At 28.8% G+C, this 7,903-nt stretch overlaps 2 pseudogenes; both read right to left on the bottom strand.

The window, feature by feature from the left end:
* Positions 1-4,672: 4,672 nt before the first annotated feature.
* Positions 4,673-6,508, bottom strand: LOC149877281 (E3 SUMO-protein ligase KIAA1586-like; annotated as a pseudogene).
* A 436-nt stretch (positions 6,509-6,944) lies between these two features.
* LOC149877280 (uncharacterized) lies at positions 6,945-7,903 on the bottom strand (annotated as a pseudogene).

Here is a 7,903-nt window from a genome sequence, read left to right as displayed (position 1 = left end):
ATTAAGATCTGTATTTTACCCTCCGTTATTATTATATCAATTCACGCCGTTGCATTATTAAATGTTCTACATAACATTGAATAATATTTCAAATGTAATTTTCGAAAACTTTTATTTTATCTTGTTTAAAGAGCAAGTTCTTTGTTAAATGACTTTTTTTTTCTACAAAAAAAAAAAAAATCGATTTATTTTCATTTTAAAAATATTACAAAAATTGATTAAAAACTCTGGTTTAATTTTTCCTTTTTTTTTAACAACCTCGTATTCGTATTTAGCCTCAATTTACTAATATTTTCTAATGAGGTAAATTAGATGGCTAATCTTTTTAGACGTCATATAACTTAAGTTTAAGCTCAAAAAAAATCTTTTTTAGAAAAATTCTTTCATTTAGAAATTCTTTTTTTAAAATACCTAAACTTTTTCTTGAACGAATAAAATTTTTGAAAACTTTTCATTGCAAAAATTTGATTTCAAAAGCTCAAGATCCTATAAAAATCAGTTGATTTACTTCAACGCAAAGCCGTTATCCTAACATTTTTTCAATGCGCAAATGCTTGGTAGATGTAAAGATTTTTGCTTATGTAATTTATCAGTAGTAATCAATAATAGCTGAACTAATACCTCAACGATCTTCTTATTCATAGCATATTTATTAATGATCAAAATGACACGCTAAATGAGCTTGATGATATTAAAAGTAGCTAAATATTTTAATGAGATTTCTTTTTTTGATAGACTCATTATAACCAAACAAAAACTTATCTTTTAGTTGAAAAAATTCCCTAAAATGCATTTAAAGCGGTTGTAAATATGTTAACTCATGATTGGAAAGTATTTACTCGAGGTCTTTTGATTAATGAGTTCGTAATTGCTAATTTGAAAAAAAAAAAAAAAAAATTACAACAACCAGAGAACGAACAACTCAAGCTGAACCGATGCACAGTGACTCAGAACGATCAAAAAACGGTAAAAATTAAATAAAATTTGACATAAATCGTAAATCAATAATGTTATATATCAAAATAAAAATTTTTGGGTCAAAGATTTCAAATTTATTAATAAATCTTTTTTTTATGCGTAGCTTCGACGTGTATAACGCGCGCTTATGCGCATATACGCGCGTTTAAGGTGACTATACGCGTACAAAAATTTTTTTTTCATGTTTTAGAGTCTTCAAGACAAACACATTATCTTGATATATTACTCTACTTGATATTTTTATAAAAATAGTTTTTAAAGGAGGTTGATACATAGAGAAAAAAAAAACTGTATTTATTACATTCATTTTATTATTAACATTACAATTAATTTAATAACTTCATCTCGTTACGGTTTTCCTCAATAGCTCTTATGTTTTCTAAAAGATATGCTTGATACTTTTGGATCTGATCTTATTAGAAGGTAATGCATCTGATTCATCATTGTGTTTAACCTTGATATTTTTGCCGTGTGCTGGTGTCTAGAATTTCTTATCTGTTTATTTAAACTCTCCAGTGTATCTTCCGAATATACCCCGATTGGCAAAGGTAATTTATGTGATATGGAAGAACTATGAAGCAGCAGCTTATGTACAGTGGGAGGCATAACATACCAGTCGTACAAACTCACTATATGTTTAGCTGTTTCAGTGCAGTATAAATCTAATTCATTGATATTAATAGGATATCCACAAGATATGGTTATGAGAATATTATGCAATCTTTCAATTATATCACAATCAACTTTAGTAATTTCAGAAAAAACTTTACTATTTTTAAATACTCTTTTGGCAGTATTGCCGTCATTGGTATTTCCAAACCCAGTTTTAGGCATGTCAACATATAAGCTTAACCGTTCTCTGAAGAGTACCTGAATCTCTTTTTTTTTTAAGTCTACAGATAATTTTTCCTCAATTGTTTTTGGTTTATACTTTTTAACTTCAATTTTATAACTCAAATGAAGAATAAATTCCAAGCATTTTATCCAGCAATGCAAAGCTGAAATTCCAAACCCCAAGGCTTACTCATTCTCAGTTTTTGCTTTTAATAAATCAATATTGTTCATTTCCTTGGGTTTAGCATTGCAAACATTGCAGGATTGAGTGGATTTTGTCTCTGTAAGTGCATTAACTACTTTATTATCAAACATTGTAAGATCAACTCTATAGCTGATATTAAAGGTCACCTTTCTTCCTGCAATATCAAAAACTTTGCAAAACGTCTTTAAGGTATTTATTTGACTTTTTAGATCTGATTCTTCTTCTCTGGATAAAATCGGACTCTCTTTTTTATATTGTAGATGAAGAGGTCTACAAAAGTGACAACTTGAAGGATTTGCATTTTTCCAAATTTCGCCATCTTTTACTATGATCAATAAAGGCACAAAAGCTGTACTAAAAAGATTTTCTTCACTCTCAAGTTCTATACTTGCGATGCTTTTGTTTATAAATACTTTGGCTTGATGCTCCATCGAAACCAATCTTTCCATATAAAACTCCAAATATTTCGTTACCTTGACCACAATTAGGCATATCAATCATTTCAGTTATTCTACTCACAGTGTGATCTAACATGCTTTTAAGAGTATACTTTGCAGAAATTTCAAAAAAAATGTATATTCTCAGGATAACATTTCAATTTTTTCACCAAAATATAGTGCAAGGTAGGATAAATATGTACATTGTGTACAAGAGCTGAGTTTCTGATCATTTGATATTGTTTATCGCTGAGATCAGTGTTCATTTTTAATGCAAGAGCTTCCTCTACACTCATAATGATGGGAAAGGTTTTATCCAAAGTTTTATCAACTTTTTCTATCTTTAAAAGATTAGACATTGTTTTTTAAAAAAGAAGCTTTTTTTTTTCTCCAGCAGCATTTGCACTTTTTGCAGAAGCTAAAAATAGAGCCTCATGATGTTCAGTGGCAAGTTCTTTTATTTTTTTTTCTTTTGCTTTGCTCTCCAAGAACATTCCATTGCTTATGGGGCCTTCCAGAACCAAAATGACTATTTTTATTGTTCATAAGGTTTCTTTGAAGCCAACGATTTTCTTTTTGTATAAATGTATCATAATCTCGTCCACATTGTGTTAGTTTTCTCTTCTCCTTTGAAATAGATATAACTAAAGCAACCTTTACTTTATTTAAGTTTTCTTTGCGAATTTATTCAGTATTTTTTATTTCATTTAGTAACTCCTCCCATAATCTTAATTTATCCACTCCTAATTCACGTATATTTGGGATAAGATCTAATCTTTTCATTGTTATTGTTTTTAAGAACCATCAATATAATAAAACTAATAAATCAGAAACATTTTAAATTACATTATATATTTTTTTACTTTACACTGTTTAAAATTTTATTTTGTAATGGCTTTAACAATTGTCACATTGTTACATCCTGTAATAACACTATATTACTAAGTTAACTTTATATTACAGGAGCTACTAAAGCTGCTCAGTTGAGCTTTTTCAAACATGTTGTACTTATCAAATAATAAATACTTTCAAAAATGGCGGAAAACAAGGTTTTTAAGTGTTTATCAACATTTTTATTTCTTTAATAACTTCCAATACCGCAGGAGACCGCAGTAATCCCTTTATAATTTAAAAGTAGAAATGTTAATTAACTAGAAAAAATGTATATATTTTTGGAACTCGGTGGAACATTTTTTTAGCTGATATATAAACAGAAAAAATACAATTACTTGCGACCTTTTTTTTAGAAAAGTTTTAAATTTAAACAAAAAAATCAGACTTTTTTTTTCTTTTGAGTAAATTTGAAATATATAGAGCCAAAAGATTATCTTTAAAATAAATATACACTTTTATTTAAATTAAAAATACTCTATTTTAGTTAAATAAAAATCTCACATTTTTCAGATTTCTTTGAAAATAATATCAATTTTTTTTACTTCTTTTAACTATAAAATACAAAATAAAAGTTTTATGAAACAATTATTTATACTTTTGAAATAAAAAATTATTGCAATTTAATATTATTTAAAAAAGGGCACTTAATTTATAGAAAAGTTGTATTTTTTGCAAGCGAAATGATTTGGTTATTATGTGCCGACTAAGTGGATTTTTTTTGAGCTCTAAAAATTTTATTCAAATAAATTATTTAATTAAATTAGTATTTTTATCATTTTCTTTTTTTTGATATTAGGTCTATGTGATATTTGAATGTTCAATATTTACTTTGAAGTTTCTGAAATTGAAATTAAAACTATTCAATGGGAATATTTGTCATTTCCGCGGACAACTGGGTCTGTTAACTGTTCTCTTATATTAGAGAAATATTATTAAGATGTGACAAATATAAAATTATAGTTATATAATAAAATGTAAACAGTGCTCAAAGTGGGAAAAAAAAGGTAGCGGGATGGTTTTTAATACTTTCTAATCACCATCCCACCTATCCTAAAATTATAGATTTCGTATTTTGTTTAGATTAAATAAAGGAATAATAAATCCCTAGAGCATCCCTATAGTAAAAAAACTATATTAAAAAAACAACTTGAGATGCGTTATATTCTTAAGAGAGTGTCACCGTAAAATATTGAGTTGAGTTTCACATCAAACGTCATTAAGCAATAAAAAAACAATGGTATATTTAAACATTTTATTTTTAAACAAGTCTTTTTTTTTTTTTTTTTGTATTTACCAATTTTTAAATAATTGAAAAAAAATTCGGTCAGAATATCTCCCAAAATGTTTCACTTTCATTTATAGACTTTATTACCGGCGCTTCACAATTCCTAAAATTAGCATTGCGATGTCCTTTACCAAAAAACTTAATGACATAATCCTTTGGATCGAAATGCGTAATTGGTGGACCTACTAATGAAATGAACATTAAACTTGACACAGTTTTTATTAATAAAGAGTTTCGCAAGGAAGATGAGATTATATTCATAGTAGAAAAAGAACGCTCACATTCAGCTGTTAAAGCAATCAAGGTATTTATAGCAGTTCTCAGAGGCTGAAGATCATTAGGGGTTTTATTACAGTCACCAGTGGAAATATATTCACGAAACCCTTGGACTGCCGTAATCTCACAAATATTTAAAGTTTTTGCTAATTGTCTTATATCGTTATCTCCAAAGCATGGATCTTGGTCTGCAAACCATTGTGGCTTATCAAAAATTTGTAAATTTTTTTATTAAATTATCGTATTTTTCTTTGTTTGGATCATTTTCTTTGTCTTGTAAAGATTTATGCGCAGCTCTAGTTGTAAACATTCTAGAATCAAGATTTTCACTTAGTTTACTAAAGAATTCATTTTGATTATTTTTAGAAACTTTTCCGATCTGTAGTTTGACGCCTTTAAATTCAAACTTTTCTGCTGCAAGCTGCGTTTGTGAATAATATTCACCTGAATTATTTCTCATTGATTGAAATACATGGTATTTTAAGGTGATAAGCCGATGTGCATCAGGTAAAGAAGTTTGCCTATCTTGTAATTTTTTAGAAAGCTGTTCTAGTTCTATTAAAGCATCTAGCATTAGTCCCATGTTGAGTATGAAATTGATATCACATAATTTATTTTTAAGACCTGCATATTGGGCTCTATCTCCTCCATTACGCCTTAAATCCAATGAAGATTCATGAAAGTGTTGATACAATGCTGCATAATTATTCCAAACAGCCATCACAGATCGAGCGCTAGACGACACCCATCTAGTGCCTAGAATTCGTCCAATGGAATTTAGTTTTACACTTAAAGCCATAGCAACAGTTTCCAGTTCTTTTTTGTTTTTAGGAGATGCACTGTAATGGAATATAATTTTATCAAAAAAGCTTTTCATGTGACAAATTGGTAAGATATCGCGCACAACATCATTTATTGCTAACTCTAATCTGTGATTGCTACAATGCCATAAAATCAAATGAGGAAACTGATTCAAAAATAACTGGGCCACGCCTGCCTTTTTGCCAAGCATATTAGAAGCACCATCACATGCAAAAGACACTCAATTACGTAATAAAAAATTGTTGTCAAAACCAAAATCGTGTAAAGCACATATAAAAGAGTTTGCAATAGACGAGGCTTCTGTATTTGTTAATTCGATAAGATCAAAATAAATACTATTGACAATATTTATTTCTAGAATGTTCACTCTCAAGCAGATTGACAGAGCAGACTTTTTGCTCATTGTGGTAGATTCGTCTACCATAAACCCTACTTTACTATCGTTATGAAGAATATATTTTACAAGCTTAGTGCGCATTTCATTTGCAATGTGATAAACAATATCATGAGTGATCATGCGTGATCAGATTGTAAAATACGTTGCATGTCTAAACCATTTTCTACCTGTAATAATATTAGTTCTTTCAAATCAGAAAATGGGCGATTCCTTTTTGCAATGTGATAAACAGTGCGAAATATGCGATAGGTAGTTTCGTGCTGATTGTTCTGTATTTTTGAACTAAACATCTCTATGGTGTTTTTTTTGGACTGAGAAATAATTTTACAAGCCTTTTCGTGTGCAACTGATAGTTTATGGCTTGAAAGCTTTTTCCTCATTGATTGTTGTTTTTTTTCTTTTGTTTCGCCATATTCCTTAACGTTGCCAAGCGTCCACTCGCTAGCCAATTTTATTCCTTGAGATTTTTCGGCACCTATGATTTCATTCTATTTAAAAGTTACTTTAAGCGTGATGCACTTTATGGAAAAGGGTTTTTGTATGGGTCAAACCAAAAACCTCAGACAAAAAAAATCAGTCTATTTTGTTAAAAATGGTCAAAGAAAAAGTTTAGAAAAATAAGAAAATAAAATCAAAAATTAGAAAAATTGTATCGCGAAAACATCAAATTTGCGAAGGTGAGAAAAGCAATCGCAATTCGTGATTACAATACGTTAAATTCTAGGCCTGGATACATATAAAATCTAGTTATCATTTCATTTAAAAATCTAATGTAACATTGTTTATAAATGGCAAATTACTTTGGGTTTACAGCTTTTTAAATATAAACTTTTGTTTTACGCTTAAATTAAGTTCAATAAAAATATGAAACAATAAAATCGAGACTAAAATAATTAATACACATTAAGACTTGTATCTTTTCAAATTTTAATGTTCAATGCAAAACAAAATCCAATTCCGCAGCACAACGTCATAACTAAATGAAACAACAAACATGATCTCCAAAACTCGCTATCCGCCTTTTTAAACACCTCAAATGTCTTAGATTTTGTAACAAACGGCACATTATTCCCCTCAGTAATATTTTCTTTTGGAAACTGGGTCACGGGAATACTTTTGTTCAAAAATTGACACAGTCTTTCCCAGCCTTCGCCGACTTTGTATACCAGCAATTGGTCTTTTGGAACAAGTTGTTTGACTGTCGTTTCATGAAGTCGAATGCTATTAATCCACTTCTTTTTATCAAGAGTGTTAGACATGTTTTGCGGGAAAATTTTGTTAAAAGCTAGTTTTTCCAAGTAACGATCGAAGGTATTTTTTACTTGTTGATATTTCAATTAAACTACACGTCTTTTCAAATGATTTGAACCAAACCTCGTGATTTTCTCTCGTTGTTAATATTACTTTTGAATCAGGAAAAGCTTTAAATATTTTTTGCCAAATAACATAGGTAGGGAATGCAATGACAGCATCTACTGCTTCATACATTTCTTTCAACAAATCTTCATGCTCTTTGTCATTTAAAAGTGTAATATGGTTTTCTAAGTTGATATTATAATGAATTTCAAAGTCGTGAACGACAAAACCTAATTCAGTTAGTGCTTTAGCCATTGACTTAGTTCCAGTTTTAGAGTGTCCAACACATATAATTTTCATAATAATTATTGTTTTACAAATTTCCTTGAATTAAAAAAAAGTGATAGTTGTGATTTAAATATATAATAAGTGCAAATAAACAAAAACTGATGAATAAATTACATACCCAGCTTATGAAT

Source organism: Hydra viridissima, unplaced genomic scaffold, assembly GCF_058129835.1.
Source record: "Hydra viridissima isolate aposymbiotic clone 2 unplaced genomic scaffold, HvirCarnegie_v1 scaffold_16, whole genome shotgun sequence".
Classification (NCBI taxonomy): domain Eukaryota; kingdom Metazoa; phylum Cnidaria; class Hydrozoa; order Anthoathecata; family Hydridae; genus Hydra; species Hydra viridissima.
Note: the sequence above shows the minus strand (reverse complement) of the source record. Positions and strands in the feature narration are given on the sequence as shown.